The sequence below is a fragment of the Moschus berezovskii genome, chromosome 18 (assembly GCF_049115385.1).
Source record: "Moschus berezovskii isolate FMDL1 chromosome 18, NW_MosBer_1.0, whole genome shotgun sequence".
NCBI classification, from domain to species: Eukaryota; Metazoa; Chordata; class Mammalia; order Artiodactyla; family Moschidae; genus Moschus; species Moschus berezovskii.
In genome coordinates, this window is record NC_142477.1 from 35,828,173 (window position 1) to 35,847,393 (window position 19,221).

A 19,221-nucleotide genomic window follows, 5' to 3' on the forward strand; every position below is an offset into this window, starting at 1 on the left:
GTCCGCTGGGTTCCTTCACATCCCAGGGCCATGCTCTTCCAGAAGGGCACAAGAATCGCCCGAGACTGGTGCTTCCTCTCTGCAGCAGTCAGGGCTCACCACCTCAGTCTCTGGGCCTCAGGGACATCTGTCCAGTGGCATCTATCCATCCCTCCTTTCCCCAGGAATGAAGCAATGTTCTTCTGCTGTGGAGCAGTCCCCTTCTCCCCCAAACCCACTTCTAAGCATTCAGTGAAACCCTGGGCTTTAGGTTTTCAGAAGCTGCTGTCTGGAGTCTGTCTGTCTCTCTCATTTTCTTTTCCTTTTTTTTTTTTTTTTCACTTTATACTCATGGATCAGTTTTATTGTTGATACAGAGTATGGCATAGCCACAGACTTGGTGGCTTGGCTGGTAAAGAATTCATCTGCAATGCGGGAGACCTGGGTTCGATCCCTGGGTTGGGAAGATCCCCTGGAGGAGGACATAGCAACCCACTTCAGTATTCTTGCCTGGAGAATCACCATGGACAGAGAAGCCTGGAGGACTGCAGTCCATGGGATTCCAAAGAGTCAGACACGACTGAGAGACTAAACACATAGCACACAGCAGCAGATGAAGAACACAGGTTGATAGAAGTCCAGGGTCTTAGGCACAGACTTTTGACTCTTCCACTGCTGCATTGCCCTCTGCTCTCACACTGCTACTGGCATGCATGTGAAATACTTCAGTAACAGAAAGCCCCTAAGACTGCTCCTGATCACATAGGTACATTCTAACCATGATGTTCGTGGTTGTTTAGCCGCTAAGTCATGTTGGACTTGCTAAGTTGTGTCTAACTCTTATGAACCCATGGACAGCAGCCCACCAAGCTCCTCTGTGTATGGGATTTTCACACTGGAGTGGGATGCCATTTCCTTCTTTTCCAGGGTGTCTCTCTCATTTTCTATAGCTGTCCATTACCTCTCCTATCCCTGCCAAATGGCCATAGGCACAAAATTGATTACTTGCTGGAAATGGGGAATGGGCAAAGAGAAAAATATGTGAAAAAATCAGTAAGGCTTCAAAATATTATTCTGTACACATGTAGTGGGGAGCCTCATGTCAACTGCCCAAGACTAAACCAGTTGAACATCTGGAAGCAACATCATCTGCTCCTGAGTTGTGCTTATTCTCAAGCTGGTTCTGAGCACCATTTAATGTGTGTTCAAATCACACAGGTATCTTGTTCAGTCGGGTCATGGGACTTAAGATTCTACATTTTTCACGAGATCTTCTGGTGGTTAGAGAACCCCACTTTGAGTGGCAAAGGTCCTCTGCAGACCTGTGAGGCCACCCTGAGACTGCTTCAGTTTCTGGTGATTGTGGTTTGCTGACGCTGGAATTGGACATTGCTGTACCCTCATAGGGGCTTCCCAGGTGGTGCTAGTGGTAAAGAATCTGCCTGCCAGTGCAGGAGACATAAGAGATGGTGATTCAATCCCTGGGTCGGAGAAGGTGATTCAATCCCCTGGAGAAGGAGCTGGCAATCACTCCAGTATTCTTGCCTGGGAAATCCCATGGACAGAGGAGCCTGGCGGGCTATGGGTCATGGGGTCACAAAGAGTCAGACACTACTGAAGCGACTTAGCACTCACACGTGCACAGTGTCCATGACAATGACCTCGTGTCATCTAAACCCACTCTGCCTCCCTTATGGGACAATTCCACTGCCGTGCCCTGGTCTTCCTCACCTGTGGGGCTTCGCTGACAGTGGATAAATAACTGGACAGCTCTCGAGAATCTTTAAATGTGCTAATACGAAAAAGTCCTTCTTCCTGCTGAGAGAAAACAAGAAGTGAAACTTGAGCAAGCAAGTAAAGGTGAGTCAGGAGTTCTTTTTTCTCTCTGGGTACCTTGTCAGTGGAAAAAAACACTGCAGTTTCTACACTAGCCTTGACTTTGAAAGAAGAACTGAGCCTGTGGCAACTCCTGCCCCTTTCTGATAGGTAGAGGGAGGAGGGGAACCGACCCCACAGTTGCTTGTGTGGCGAGTGTTTGTCCCTCAAGTTGTTGGGAAGTGGCGAGCAGAGAGTTACAGAGTAGAAGAAGTGGTGAGTTTCTTTTGTGTAGCCCTGTGAAGCTTCTGGTATTCAAACTAGCCTGGCTTTAATCACTGTTACTTAGTAATAAGAAAGCAGGTCTAAAGTAGAGGAATATGATCAGACTGACCTGACGGTTCTATAGTCAGAATCATCAGGCACATTGCAAGGTCCAAGGGCTCAAGTGAAACCAGCAGTGGCCAGTGGACTGTAATGGCAGTGGATCCAGAAAGAGACCCCTGACCACGTGGTTGCTGACCTGTCACTCTGGACCAGAGTGAGAACTCCTAAGGCCTGAGGGGCAGGGGAGCCATGAGAATCATTAGCTCTGTGGCCAGACAAAGACACCATCTCTCACAGCAATGGCACCCAGACTAGGGTCTTCTTATTTTTTTCCCCCAGTAAGTTTATCTTTGCTCTTAGCTTTCTATGTCCCTGGTTTATGCAGTGAATTTTTTTGGCCTTGTGGCGTGTGGGATGTTAGTTCCCCAAACAGAGGTTGAACCTGCACTCCTTGCATTGGAAACATGGAGTCTTAACTACTGGACCGTCAGGGAAGTCCCCCAGACTAGGGTCTTCAGAAAGCTCCACCACCATCATCTGGGGAGATTTGCTAATAGTGACCTCAATGCCTATCCTAGAGAGGCTGATTCAGCAGGGCCCAGTGAAGTGTATGTTAAAAAATACTGTTGGGCAATTTTTGACATACAGTCAGTTGGTGTCTTAGCATGTGATTTGCCAAATTTTTTAGCAGAAAAATTCATTTACTAGATTAATACTTATTGAACAACTACTGTAAGCCACATATTGTTTTAAGTCCTGGGCAAGCTGTGAATAAGACAGATTACTAGAGCTTCAAAATATGAGACAGATAAAAATGAGAAGTGGATTTTTCAGGAATTGTTTGGCAGAAAATGCCATTTTTTTTTTTTTTTGCTGAGGCTCTGAAGCACCATCAGATTCTGTGGATGGTTCTGAGAACCATTGCCATGGAGACCTGGGAAGCAGATTGGAGCAGTAAGACCAGCCCAGGCTTCGGTTTCCAGGCGATTCGGTGGGGACACCTTATGGTCTTACTTTGTGCACGTAAAGCATGGGGTGCAGTACCGGCCTCCAGAGGGCCCTCGTGGTGTTCACGTTCTCTTTCTCTTCTCTTTGCTTTGGGGCAGGTTATCTGATCTAGAGGGAAAACAGGAGGAGGAGACAAGAGCATAGAACCTGGAGGTGTGTTGCAAGAGGGATCTGCAGATCAGGTGGGGCGAGAAGGAGCACAAAACGCAGAGGCCAAAAAGGGCCCGAGCGCTGCCATGGCAAGGAGCACCCACAGTGCCAAACGGTGCAGCTGCTCTGAAAAACAGGGAGTTCCTCAGAAAAGTGAAACATAGCATCACCATATGACACATCAAATCCATTCCTAGTCGCAGATTCAAGAGAAAGGAGGACACATGTCCACCCGAAAACCCAGCAGTATTCATTGTAGCCTCCAAGTAGAAACTAACTGAATGTCCCTCAAGTGACGAATAGGGGATGAATATGACGCGTCATATAGTGGATTAGTATTGAGCCATAGAAGGAACGAAGCACTCATTTATGCAACAGCATGGATGAACCTTGAAAACATTACAGAAAGTGAAAGAAGCCAGTCACAGAAGACTGGACGTTGTATGCTTCCATTTATATGAAATGTTCAGAAGAAGAAAATTGAAGGAAACAGAAAATGGATGCCTGGTGTTCAGGGGCTGGGGAAGGAAGGGAGGGGGAATGACTGCTACTGAGCATAGGGTTTCTTTTTCTTTCTTTCTTTGGCTGCCCTGGGGCTTAGTTGTGGCATGAAGGATCTTCAGCTGTGGCTCTTGGGCTCTTTAGTTGTGACATGTGGAATCTAGTTCTGCGATCAGGGATTGAACCTGGGCCTCTTGCATTGGGAGCATGGAATCTTAGCCACTGGATCATTAGGGAAGTCCCTGGCATGGGGTTTTTTGGGGGGTGACAAAAACATTCTGAAATTAGTAGTGGTGATGGCTGCACATTCTTGTGTATATACTCAACCCCCCTGAATTGTATACTTTAAAAGGCTGAGTTTTATGGTATATAAAGTATATCTCAATTAAAAAGAAGAAAAGAGCAACTGCAGAGAATAAAGGCAACTCATATTCTATGGCTAAGAACTAAAAAGATGGGCAGAACCTTTTGTACTGCTGCGAGAATCCATAAGAGACTGAAGAAAGGGACCCAGGGTTCAGATGACAAAACTGGTCGGGCCCAAGATTGCCTTTCTTTGCTGGGACTTGAAGAATTTATCCATGTCTCAGAAAAGAGGGATCAGCAATTAACAAAACTATACCTGTTGTAACACTGGGTTGACTGAAAAGTTCTTAAGATCTTATGGGAGAACCCAAATGAACTTAAAAAAAATTTATTTATTTTTGGTTGCACTGGGTTTTCATTGCTGCCAGTGGACTTTCTCTAGTTGTGACATGTGGGGCCTACTCTGTTGTGGTGCCCGGGCTTCTCACTGTGGTGAGTTTTCTTGTTGGGGAGCACAGTCTCTAGAGTGGGAGGGCTTCAGTAGTTGTGGCACACAGGTTTAGTTGCTCCATGGCATGTGAAATCTTCCCAGACCAGGGATTGAACCTGTGTCCCCTGCATTGGCCGGAAAATTCCTATCTACTGTGCCACCAAGGAAATCCCCAAATGAATTTTTTGGCCAACCGAATAATTATCTGATGGGGGTGCAGACTACATTGATCGTTTTGGGCTTCCCCGGTGGCTCAGTGGTTAAAAAAAAAATCTGCTTTCAATGCAGGTGACATAGGAGACTTGGGTTTGATTCCTGGGTCAGGAAGATCCCTTGGAGGAGGAAATGGCAACCTACTCCAGTATTCTTGCCTGGAGAATTCCATGGACAGAGGAGCCTGGAGGGCTACAGTCCATGGAGTCTCAAAGAATCAGAGACGACTGAAGTGACTGAGCACCCATGCTGAGCACATTGATTGCTTACATATGTTGGCATTCCAGCTATTGGAAAGCACTGTTAATCTTGAAGTACTTAATTTTTCAAAGACCAAAATTTGAAGTACTTAATTTTTCAGAAATTAAGATTGTCAGGAGAAAGATCAACAACCTCAGCTAAGCAGATGATACCTCTTCAATGGCAGAAAGAGAAGAGGAACTAAAGATCTTCCCGATGAAGGTGAAAGAGGACAGGGGAAATGCTGGCTTAAAACTTAACATTCAAAAAACTAAGATCATGGCATCTGGCCCCATCAGTTCGGTTCAGTTCAGTTCAGTCGCTCAGTCGTGTCCAACTCTCCGCGACCCCATGAATCACAGCACGCCAGGCCTCCCTGTCCATCACCAACTCCCGGAGTACACTCAAACCCATGTCCACAGAGTCGGTGATGCCATCCAGCCATCTCATTCTCCGTCGTCCCCTTCTCCTCCTGCCCCCAACCTTTCCCAGCATCAAAGTCTTTTCCAGTGAGTCAACTCGTCGCATGAGGTGGCCAAAGTATTGCAGCTTCAGCTTTAGCATCAGTCCCTCCAATGAACATCCAGGATTGATCTCCTCTAGAATGGACTGGTTGGGTCTCCTTGCAGTATAAGGGACTCTCAAGAGTCTTCTCCAACACCACAGTTCAAAAGCATCGATTCTTCAGCGATCAGCTTTCTTCACAGTCCAACTCTCACATCCATACATGACCACGGGAAAAACCATTGCCTTGACTAGACGGACCTTGGTTGGCAAAGTAATGTCTCCGCTTTTTAATATACTATCAAGGTTGGTCATAACTTTCCTTCCAAGGAGCAAGCGTCTTTTAATTTCTGGCCCCATCACTTCATGGAAAATAGGGAAAAAGTGGAAACACTGGCATATTTTCTCTTCTTGGGTTGTGGATAGTGACTGCAGCCAGGAAATTAAAAGATGCATGCTCCTTGGAAGAAAAGCTATGATAAACCTAGATAGAATACTAAAAAGCTGAGACATCACTTTGTCAACAAAGGTCCATCTAGTCAAAGCTATGGTTTTTCCAGTAGTCACGTACGGATGTGAGAGCTGAACCATAAAGAAGGCTGAGTGCCAAAGAACTGATGCTTTTGAATTGTGGTGCTAGAGAAGACTCTCGAGAGTACCTTGGACTGCAAGATCAAACTGGTCAATCCTAAAGGAAATCAACCCTGAATATTCATTGGGATAACTGATGCTGAAGCTGAATCTTCAATACTTTGGCCACGTGATGTGAAGAGCCAACTCATTGGAAAAGACCCTGATGCTGGGAAAGATTGAGGGCAGGAGGAGAAGGGGGCAGCAGAGGATGAGATGGTTGGATGGCATCATTGACTCAATGGACACGAGTCTGAGTAAACTCTGGGAGAGACTGAAGGATAGGGAAGCCTAGAATGCTGCAGTCCATGGGGTTGCAGAGTCAGACATGACTTAGTGAATAACTGCAACAACAACTTAATTTTTCAAAGACCTAGTTCTAGAAGCCCATTCAGATTGTTAGAGAAGTTTAACACTGGGTCTGCTGTAGTGCAAGGTGGTAGTCTTGAGGACTAGACAGAAACTATCTTTTTTTGGGCTGCATCAGATGTTAGTTTCAGCATGAGTTTCTTTAGTTGGGGTGTGAAAACTCTTAGTTGCGTCATGTACGATCTAGTTCCCTGAACAGGGATCAAACTCAGGCCCTGCATTCAGAACATGCAATCTTAGCCACTGGATCACCAGGGAAGTCCCTAGACATAATCTTTTATGCTAGCCCACCAGATGACAGCACACAGAACTGCTTGAAGAAGTCTCACGGGCTCCTCCTGGGAGTATTATTTTTCAGGAGAAGCAACTTGAGATTTACATGCTGTATGAAAATGCATTAGGGGGACAGACGGTATTTTAAGCATGAAGCATTTGGATCAAGGATTGGAATAAAGGCCTGCTAGTGAGGTGGGAGAATACCAGGGACAGGGGAGCCTGGTGGGCTTCCGTCTATGGGGTCGCACAGAGTTGGACACGACTGAAGTGACTTAGCAGCAGCAGCAGCAGTGGGGTGGGAGGAGATGGGGACGACAGAGAATGAGATGGCTGGATGGCATCATCACCGACTTGATGGACATGAGTTTGAGTGAACTCCGGGAGTTGGTGATGGACAGGGAGGCCTGGCGTGCTGTGGTTCATGGGGTCGCAAAGAGTTGGACACGACTAAGCGACTGAACTGAACTGAACTGAACTGAGTGAATGGTAATTCCGCTTTCTGGCTCCTGATTGCCTTTGGGTTCTTCCTGTGAATGGTTCTGACAATCCATTTTATTGGATGTGTCACTGTCACTTCCGAGCTGCTGCATATGCTCTGCTGCACATCTGGGATGACTGAGTCAGGTTTGCAAAACTGATTAAACAAAGAAATCCTGTCAAGTTTGCCTTTAGTGTTTTGCAAAGAGCGTGCTCACCATCTGTTTGTTTATATGCTCTCGTGATTGTTTTGCATATTATCAATGAGTAGCATAAAATTACATCATCATAATGGCAAGTAGTAAAATGAATTCCCAGCAGGGCATTTCTAGGGGAAGAGATGTACAGTCCTAGTGCCCTGAGGAGACTCCTCAGTTAGACAAGCCAGTGGCTCCAGGGAGATGAGGGCCCTGTGGTCAATCACTGAAGCCTGCGGTATTCTGGCAACCCTCATCAGGTCATTAGGCAGCAAATCTCAAAGGCTGATGGGACTGCCAGACTGAGGATTGCCAAGAGGAGCTGTCTGAACCTCTCTGCATTTCTGATCCAAATTATTCAAGGTAAACCTCCCTTCTGGAATTGACACTGAAATAAAATGATCCCAATAATCTGGATATAATTAGAATCTCATTTGTTCATTCATTTTTTAGAAACAACTCTATTGAAATATAATTCACATACCCAAAGAGTTGCCTTCTAAAAAGTATACTTCAGTAGTTTTCAGTAGTTGTAGTCTTTGGTTTTAGTAGCTTTCTGAACCCCTGGAAACCACAAATCTACTTTCTGTCTCTATGGATTTGCCTCTTCTGGACATTTTAGATAAACAGAAAAATACAATATGCAGGGTTTTGTTATTGGTTTCTTTCAGTTGGTCTAATGTTTGCAAGGTTCATTCATACTGCAGCATGAATTAAAAATTTTATTCATTAAAAAATTCATTCATTAAAATTTTTTTAAAGTTATGGTAAAATGCATTTAACATAAAATGTACCATTGTAATCATTTTTGTGTGTAGTTAAGTACTGTTAAGTGCATTCACATTGTTGTACAATCAATCTCCAGGAGGTTTTTCACCTTGCAAAGCTGAAAATCAATACCCATTAAAAAATAGCTCTCCATTCTTCCCTCCTCCCAGCTCCTGGCAACCACCAGGAAAAACCAACTACCAGAAACCATTCTGCTGTCTCCATGAAAATGATTATTCTAGGTACCTTATATGAGTGGAATCATCCAGTTTGTATCTTTTTGTGACTAGCTTCTTTCACATAGCATAGTATCCTCCAGGTTCAACCATGTTGTAACATGTGTCAGAATTTCATTCCTTTTTTAGGGCTGAATAATATTCCAGTGTATGCCCATGCCACATTTTGTTTAAACATTCATCCATGTGGATAGACCTTTGAGTTGCTTCCATCTTTTGGCTATTATGAATAACATTGCTATTAGTATAGGTATACAAATATCTTTTGGAGTCCCTGCTTTCAACTATTTTGAGTATATACTCAGAAATGGAATTGCTGAATCAGATGGTAATCTATATTTAATTTTTTGAGGAACCACCATACTGTTTTCTACTATGGCCATACCATTTTACTTTCCTGCTAATAGTGCACAAGGGTTCCAATTTCTGTATGTCTCTAGCTTATTGTTATTATTTTTTTTTGATAGTAGCCATCTTAGTGGGTATTAGGAAATACCATTCATTCATTCTCAATGGCCATCTGACATGTCATGCTAGATGAGTTGGGGGGGCGCTGTCAGAAAAGAAAACATGTAAGCAAGATAGTAAACATAGTCTTTGCTTCAGGCTTTTATTAATTTTTTTTTAAATTTAATTATTTGGTTTAGCTGGGTCTTGGTTGTAGCACAAGGAATCTTTGATTTTCTTTGAGGCATGTGGGATCTTTAGTTAAGGCATGCATCTTTAGTTAGTTGCCATGTGTGGGATCTAGTTCCCTGACCAGGGATGGAACCCAGGCCCCCTGCTCTGGGAGCACAGAGTCATATCCACTGGACTACCATGGAAGTCCTGATCCTTGCTTCAATCTTAGAATCCATTTAGGGAAGTAAGATAATAATTTTAACTTCAAGAGTTTAAATTAATTACTATGTGCCAGACACTATGCTCAGTTCTTAGTGTGTTTTCTCTTGTTTAGTCCTTCCAGCAGTCCTGTGAGGTAGATACGATCGCTGCCACCTGCGAGGGCAGGAAACTGAGACGTGCCAGTGATTTACCAAATATGTCCAGGCCAGAGTTCAAAGCCTAGGTGAGCTACCTTTCATTGTGAAGCCTCTTTGTTAATCAGAGGATGAAGTTAACCTGATCTTGCAGGGCTGGAGGGACCGGCTCCACCTTCAGAGGTAAAGGACAGACAATGCCAGCGCCCACATCTGACACATTAGTTATCTGCTGTATATGCTTTTACTCTGCTGTCTAGAATTGGAGCAGGGTTTGTAAGTAGGAAGGGACACAGAACTCACCTAGATGCCTTCCATCCTCTCCATTGCTATTTTCACAGAAGAGAGAAAAAGGAACCCAGACCTCTAGCTTGTGTCTTAACCAGCGCTGTACAAGAAGACAAGAATAGGTGGGGGCAAGGATCTGAACGTTGGCCTATTGACAAGGCTGATTCTTGCTTAATCTAGGACTGTATTGCTGACTTATGCTTCTTAAGAACTGGATCACCAGGGAAGTCCCTGACTTTTTGGTCAGCTATCACAGAGGTACCCAGAGACGAACTGTGATGGAACCCATCTCCCTTCTTCAGGATGAGACTAGGGTTGGACACATGACCCAATTCCAGCTGAGAAGATATAGGGGAAGTCTTTTGATGGGCACCTGGCAAATTTTTTTCCTTTAAGAAAAAAATTGGAGCCTATCTGGCAAAACTCTTTTTTTCCTTATGCCTTCTACTTTCCTTCTCAGTGTACTTGTGTGAAGATATAGAGCTTGGAGTTGTAACAGCCACCATGTGACTGTGAGGTGACAAACTTATGGATAAGAAGCCAAAAGGATGTTAGATAGAGGCTGTGTCCTTGATGAGAGCAGCTATCTCTGAGACAAAGAACTGGCTCCAAGACTGTGGACCTCCAAACTTCTTGAGGTTGCAGATAAACAAAGATCTGGGAGTCTTAAGCCATCATTGATCAGGAATTCTGTTTTCAGTCAAATACATCCTAACCGATTCATTACCCAGCCAGGTTTTAAATTTCCTGAAGTCAGGATACTGTATTTAATATCTTTGTATCTGTCATAATACCATGGAAGGTTCTCATCCATAGAGTAGGCACAAATTTATTGAACTAATACATGAATAGGTAGAAGAATAAATAATAGCTGTCCACAATGCTCCCTCTTAAAATATGGGTCAGATTGGCCATGGATTAGGTGGAGCGTCCTGCAATCAGAGACCACATGCCAGTAAGCTCATGAAATCAGAAACTGAGAGCTGGAAGAGACCATTCCTAGATTACTGGGTGGGCTTCTCAGGTGGCTCAGACAGTAAAGAATCTGCCTGCAATGCAGAAGACCCAGGTTCTATCCCTGGGTTGGGAAAATCCCCTGGAGAAGGGAATGGAAGCTTTGAACAAGATGGCAGTGGAGAAGGCATGAGGCTTCTCGCATTGGCACTGAAGTAATTTTTGGACTAGACCCAACTTGAAGGCTGAAGCTCACCCTCCTGACTTTGAATGAGTGATAAAGACCAGCAAGCAGTCAAGAGCAGCCTTGAACAAGATGGCAGTTGAGAAGGCATGTGGAAGGCAGAACCTCTCATTAATCTATAGGTTCCCCATATCCAGACCATGACAGAGAGACTCCCTAGAAACAGTTGCCTGTACTTCAGCTCTGATTCAAGTCCCATTGAATCTAGTCCTATTCCACTAGGTAGGAATTTAGGAGTGCCCTGATTGATTCATGGGGTCGCAAAGAATTGGACACAACTGAGCGACTGAATTGAACTGAACTGATGTTCAGTCTTATGTGTCAGCCTAAATAGGTCATGTCTAGATGAAACACCAGTTTAGATGTTGTTGTAGAGGCATTTTTTAAGATGTGATTAACGTTTAAATTGGTTGACTGTGAGAGCATCAGATTACTCTCCATAATGTGGGTGGGCCTCATCCAATCAGTTGAAGGTCTTAAGGGCAAAGACAGAAATTCCCCAAGGAAGAGGGGATTCTGCCTGCAGTTTGCGTTTGTACCCAAGACTGCAGTATCAGCTCTTCCCTGGGTCTCTAGCTTGCTTTGCAGATTTCAGACTTGCCATCCCCTACAATCGTGTGTGCCAATTCCTTAAAATAAATCAATCTCTCTCTCTCTCATTACCCGCTCTCCCTCCCTCACTACCCGCTCTCCCTCCCTCCTGCTCTCTCTCTCTACACACACACACACACACACACACACACTATTGATTCTGTTTCCTTTGGAGAACGCTAATACTACTACCCTCAAGTCCAAACATACATGGCCTTTTGATAATTTGGTGTCAGCGAGGATATTTATAGCTGATGGGGGTGGCTTTGCTCTCAGGCCTGATCTCATTGAGGATAAGCCTGCAGGAAAAACCAACAGGAGGCATGGGAGGAAATACAGTGCACACTGACAGCCCAGTTTAAACAGTGCCAGGAACCCTTATAGCAGCCTGCTTTGAAAGAACCTTTATTTAAAAAAACTGTATCCTTTCTCCATTATAGCTTTCTGTTTATTCATCCTTCTGATGCTGTTTGTGTCTCTTGTGGGGAATCTGCCATATAGCAGCCCCCCTCCCAGCCTTATTCATGGGGTAGAGAGTCAAGGCAACAACAGCCCATGTCTATTCTATACCAGAGCTCATCACTAGGCCAACTGCATGGGAGGCAGCAGAGGAAGTGCTATATGGATGCTCAGAGGCTGGCTTAATGCAATTGAAATTGATGCTCCTGAGAGGAGAGAGCCGCAGAGCTGGAGCTGCAGATAGAATCAGTAGCGGAGGGGACTGGCCTAGAACAGGGACAGAGGGAGAAGGTGGGCCTGGTGGGCCGGGGACTCCTTTGAGCAATGTGATTACCTTGAAAACCATGAGACAGGACATCAGGGCTGCAGAGAGGGGTAGGCTGACAGGCAGTGTCTCCCCTGCACATCCTCTCTGTTCACAGAGACAGTTAAGGGACCATTATCCCTATACCATCATGGATGCCAGATGCACAAGACATGATACTAGTCACTTTCCTACAACCAGTGAAATGACTATGTGGAAGCACTTGAAGCTATACCAACACCATCCATTTTACTATTATCTTTGGTACCCAGAGAAAACTAACTCCTATAGGTGGGTTGCCATAGCAACATACAAGCAATAGCGTGCTTAGTTGTTCAGTCCTGTCCGATTCTTTGTGACCCCAAGGATGGTAGCCTGCTAGGCTCCTCTGTTCATGGGATTCTTCAGGCAAGAATACTGGAGCGGGTAGCCATTCCCTTCTCCACGGGATCTTCCTGACCCAGGGATCGAACCAGGTCTCCTGAATTGCAGGCAGATTCTTTACCATCTGAGCCACCAGGGAAGCCAAATACTATATAAATCTTCTTTGCCAAACTATATATATATATATATATGTATTTTTTTTTGCTCAACTTCTTTGCTGAACTGTATATATATAATTCAGCACTTTAAAAAATTACCATCTATCTGATGATCTTCATTGAAATTCCCTGAATTATAAATTTTAAAAGATAATTCATTGTAGCTCTTGACATCACTTTTCAGACAAGAAGGACAGGATGAGGGGACGTTTGTGGGTGAGGTTTTGTGGACGGAGGGTTGTATGGTGTTTGGAAGTCTTTGTGAAGGGTATAGCAGGGCCTCTCCATCCTTCCTCCTTACTAAGTCAGAGATCTCATATAATGTATAAAAATAAACAGTTCTAATATTCTTTTAGATATCATTTTAGGATGACTAGAATCAGTTAGTATGCTGTGATATGTCATGGAAAGAATGCTATCTCCTTTCTTCTCATTTAGAATTCACAGGAATGTCCTATAATGGGCAAGTTACTCTGCTTAAGTCAACCAAAGCCTTGGCAACCCCCCAAAAGTGGAATTCTCAAGCAGAGACTATCTTACCACCCCTCCCCGCAGGGGGATGTTTGGAGACATGTTTTGGTTTTTGTGACTCTGTGTGTGTGTGTATATTCAGTCCTGTCTGACTTTTTGCGACCCCATGAACTGTAGCTTGACAGGTTCCACTATCCATGAGATTCTTCAGGCAAGAATCCTGGAATGGGTTGCCGTTTCCTTCTCCAGAGGATCTTCTTCACCCAGGGATTGAACCCTCGTCTCCTGTGTCTCCTTCACACGCTGAGCCACCTGGGAATGCATCACTCATGACGGGGGGAGGGATGCCACAGTGAGTAGAGACCAGGGTTGCTGCTAAACCCTCAGCAGTGCACGGCTCCCAGAGCAAAGAATTATCTGGCCCCATATCAGCACTGTCAGGGTTGAGAAAACATTCCCAAGAACAAATTCTTCAGAGGGGCCCCTCTTCCCAGCCCTTGTGGGAAGCATGAACTTAAGGTGTAATTACAAACATCCCTGGCTTCTCTCTTTCTCCTGCGTTCTTGGCCCCTCTTCTTCTTTCTCCAGGACAGCCTCCTCAGGAGAAATGGCATGTTTTTCAAAAGGAATAAAAACAAATACTCCTATTTAGACTTTGCTACCTTTAACCCTTGTCTTTTCCAGTTTGCTTTGTTTTGCCCCTGAATCAACCAATGAGCTGTGCACAGGCAGTCGAAGGGGTCAAGGTCACACAGGTGTGTGAATGGCCAGGCTTCCTATATGCCTCCTTTGGTCCTCAAAGAGATGTATCCTAGGGTCCTGCAGGCCCCAGTGCAGGGAAGACTCCATCAGGCTGGGGCTTCCTTTTACTTTTTTTTTTTTTAAAGGCACTTGAAATTTGAGGAATGTGAACTTAAAGCAAATGGCAGGAGACATTCAGTGTTTGTTTGAGGGCTCCCCTGGGTGAGGGGATGCCTTGCCTCATCAAAACTGTCATTCTTGCTGTTCAGTTGCTCAGTCGTGTCTGATTCTTTGCTACCCCATGGACTGCAGCACACCAGGCTTCCCTGTCTATCACTGACTCCCGGAACCTGCTCAAACTCAAGTCGGTGATGTCATCAAGTTGGTGATGCCATCCAACCCTCTCATCCTTTGTTGTCCCCTTCCTCTCCTGCCTTCAATCCTTCCCAGTATCAGGGACTTTTCCAATAGATCAGCCCTTCATATCATGTGGCCAAAGTATCAGCTTCAACATCAGTCTTTCCAATGAATATTCAGGGTTGATTTCCTTTAGGATTGAGTGGTTTGATCTCCTTGTAGTCTAAGGGACTCTCAAGGGTCTTCTTCAATACCACAGTTCAAAAGCATCAATTCTTTGGTGCTCAGCCTTCTTTATGGTCCAACTCTTCACATTCATACGTGACTACTGGAAAAACCATAGCTTTAACTATATGGATCTTTGTTGACAAAGTAATGTCTCTGCTTTTTAATATGCTGTCTAGGTTTGTCATAGCTTTTTTTCCAAGGAGCAAGCCATCTTTTAATTTCATAGGTGCAGTCACCATCTGCAGTGATTTTGGGGCCCAAGAAAATGAAGTCTGTCACTGTTTCCCCATCTATTTGCCATGAAGTGATGGGACTGAATGCCATGATTTTCGTTTTTTGAATGTTGAGTTTTAAGCCAGCTTTTTCACTCTCCTCTTTCCCTTCCATTAAAATTTTCTAGACTCAGAAATAAAAGTGTCTGTCAGGAATCAAGATGATAAAGTACACTGCTTACAGTATCTTTCTTGATGTGGCTTAGGCCTTGCTGTACTCCTCAGAGCCTAAGCAAGCCTTGCTTATCTAGAAGCTTCCAGGGCTGAGACTAAAGTAAGAGAAAGTGGTTTGCTCAGGGCACAGAATTCATGGAGACACTCACTCTCAGGGTCCTGAAAGCTCAGGTTCGGGGCAGCACCAGCCTGAGAGTGCCCCAGGCACCTCTCCCATTTCATTCTAGTCCTGACCCTGAGATTGCCCAATCCTCACAAGGGCCTGGAGCTGCCTCATGCCATTGGCAGGACATCAGTTCAGTTCAGTTCAGTTCAATTGCTCAGTCGTGTCTGACTCTTTGTGACCCCGTGAATTACAGCACGCCAGGCCTCCCTGTCCATCACCAACTCCCGGAGTTCACTCAGACTCATGTCCACAGAGTCGGTGATGCCATCCAGCCATCTCATTCTCTGTTGTCCCCTTCTCCTCCCGCCCCCAATCCTTCCCAGCATCAGAGTCTTTTCCAGTGAGTCAACTCTTCGCATGAGGTGGCCAAAGTATTGGAGTTTCAGCTTTAGCATCAGTCCTTCCAATGAACACCCAGGATCGATCTCCTTTAGAATGGACTGGTTGGATCTCCTTGCAGTCCAAGGGACTCTCAAGAGTCTTCTCCAGCACCACAGTTCAAAAGCATCAATTCTTCGGCGATCACCTTTCTTCACAGTCCAACTCTCACATCCATACATGACCACGGGAAAAACCATAGCCTTGACTAGACGGACCTTGGTTGGCAAAGTAATGTCTCTGCTTTTTAATATGCTATCTAGGCTGGTCATAACTTTCCATCCAAGGAGTAAGCGTCTTTTAATTTCCTGGCTGCAATCAGCATCTGCAGTGATTTTGGCAGGACATAGGAGGATACAAAACGAGAAACTCCCCAGGATTGTGAGCGACTGCAAACCTCCTTTTGTCCAGCTTTGGAAATAAACCCAATAAGGTCTCTTAGCCTCACATTCTTCCTCCCAGCTCTCACCCAGCCTATTCTTAGTCCAGGATTATTTCACTTGGTTCTCGAAGTTGTCTGTACTATCTTTCCATTTCCAAATCATTTATATACTCCTCTTTCTGACTATCCAAGCAGTATCTTTCTTTAGACCTTCTGAATCCCTGTAGTTTTCAGTTTGTTCCTTATTTAAGGTACTTGTCAAAGTTGTAATCCTCTTTTTCTTGGCACATTATTAATTTCTAACTTACTATTTGTGGTAGGTTAAATAATGGCCCTTGGACTGTAAGGAGATCAAACTAGTCAATCCTAAAGGAAATCAACCCTGAATATTCATTGAAGGGACTGATGGTGAAGTTGAAGCTCCAATACTTTGACCAACTCATTGGAAAAGACCCTGATGCTGGGAAAGATTGAGGGCAAGAGTAGAAGGGGGCAACAGAGAATGAAATGGTTGGATAGCACCACTGACTCAATGGACATGAACCTGAGCAAACTCTGGGAGAGAGTAAAGGACAGAGGAGCCTGGTGTACTGCAGTCCAGGGGGTCACAAAGATACGGCAATGACTTAGCAACTGAACAAGAACAACAAAATAATGGCCATGTCCTAATCCCTGGAACCTGTGCCTTTTACCTTATGTGGTAAAAGAGGGGATTTGCAGATGTGATTAAGGATCTGGGGATGGGAGTTTATCCTGGATTATCCAGATGGGTTCCTAAAATGGTCACAGATATCCTTATAGAAGGGAGGTAGAGGCAAATTTGACTACAGAAGCAGGAGATGCAATGATGGAAGCCAGAGGTTGGAGTGATTTGAGCAGGAGTTATGAGCCAAGGAATGTGGGCAGCCTCCAGAAGCTAGAAGTGAGGAAAATCTCCCTTCAGAGACTGCAGAAGAGAGCTGCCCCGTCAATACTTTGACTTTAGCTCAGTGAGGCTGGTTTCAGACTTCTGGACTCCAAAGCGACAAGAGAAGACATCTGTGATTTTGTGTTTAAATTTTTATTTATTTCTAGCTGCACTGGGTCTTGGTTGCTGTATGTGGGTTTTCTCTGGTTGCGGTGAGCGGGGGCTGCTCTCTAGGTGCAGCCAGTGGCTTAGGCTTCTCATTGCAGTGGCTTTTCTTGTTGCAGGGTGTAGGCTCAGTACTTGCGGTGCACAGGTGTAGTTGCCCCACGGCATGTGGAATCTTCTCGGACCAGGGATCAAACCTGTGTCCCCTGCATTGACAGGTGGGTTCTTAACCACTGACCACCAGGGAAGTCCCAATCTGTGTGTTTTAAACCAACTAAGCTTATGCCTATTTTTTATAGCAGCACCAGGGAACCAATACACTATCCTTGTGGTTTAGTAAATAGTACACATGGTGTTCTAGACTATGTACACTGTGAATCAGCATAGCCCAGGGTTAAAAGTACTGGTTTAGAAGCAATCAAACCTGGGTTCAAATTCTGGCTGACCCGTGTAATAGGCTTTTGCAAATAACTTGCGTATTGGGCTTTTGAACTTTCCTCCTTTATAAGGCAGACAGTGTTAGGTGTTCATTTTCCACTTTTCATTACAAACAGAGCTCTGATTTTGTACACGGTGGTAAATGTGACTATCTTAAAAATAAGCACACTGCACAGTCTCTCTCAAGGCTACAAGCAGCCATGCATCCTTCTTGCCAGTGGTCATTTCTGGGAGGGACTTCAGAGAAAGCTCTTTAGAAGAGAAGTTGAGGTTGATTTATCTGGGTTGCTCCATTGTCCTTGGACTTATCTTCTCAGAATGCCACATACTAAGAATGGTGGAGGGGAAAGGTAGACTCACCTTAGGTCCCTAATGGAATCAGAGAGAGAATATTCTAGCCCTGATCTGCTTACCTCTAGGCTTCTTGCTTTGTGAGAAGAATAAGCCCCTTCTTTGGTTAAGCCCCTGTTTTTTGTGCTGTGTTTTGTTAATCCTGTGATTCATTGTTTGCTCCACTCTTGTGGGACTTACTCTGTCTTTGATTCTAGTATTCTAGTACACTGTTCATGGATCTCTCATTGAGTCCTAAACAACTTGAAGGAGGTATATTACCAGCAAGTAACAGCACAGGCTCTGGGGTCCAATAGACCTGGTGTGATGGTCAGGATGAGTGGTGCTAGGTACTCCGGCAGATGGAACTCAAAGTCTTTGTGGCCTCACACAAAAGAAGCACGCTGACATTCAGGGAACTAGGTCCTTACCGTCTTGTAGCTCTTTACAAATGCTTAATTTCATTAGCCCTGAAGAGGGCATGGCAGTCCACTCCAATATTCTCGTCTGGAGAATCCCATGGACAGAGGAGCCTAGTGGGCTACAGTCCATGGGGTTGCAAAGAATCAGACACGACTGAAGTGCCTTAGCAGTCTTGTTAGAGTGTTTTTCTGGTGTATGTAATTATGAACTTGGACAGACAGAGGTACTTATTAGATTCAGCTATAAGAAACTGACATTTGAACAGAAAAGTAGTCTACAAAATAGCAGTTTCATGTGATTCTACCTAATTTTGATTTTAAGCAAAAGATTCTCTACATCCATTTCTTTAGCTATAAAATGGGATACTAATACTCCCTCCTTCAGGGGAGCTTATGAAGATTCAATAAAAGGACTTTGCATAGTACCCAACAAAGAGTTAAATATTTTTTACCCAGTTCCTAACACAGTGTCTCTGGCACATACTAGCCACTCCTTAATTACCTTAGAAAAAATTGAGATCCGTATAATTCACATACCATAAAATTCACCCTTTTAAAGCATACAGCTCAGTGGTTTTTAGTGTATTCATAAAGTTGTACAGAAATCACCACTAACTCCAGGGCATTTTCATCACCTCACAGAGAAGCCATATACCCAATTAGCAGTCACTTTAATTATCTTTTGAATTAATAACCTTTATTTCAGAATGGCTGAGCATATCTGGCTCATAGGACCCACTCAGTATTTATTGATTTTATTGGCCCTTACTATAGAGAAACAGTCCTTCTTTATTCAACAATTTGATAACCTAATTTAGTATGAGGGTGTGTGTATGATCACTGGCGTCCTACATTTAAGCTCAGGATATCAGCTTCCCCCACCTGAGAGTAATAAAAAGACAAAATAATAATAAGCACCATAATGACGTTTGTAGTAACCCTGGC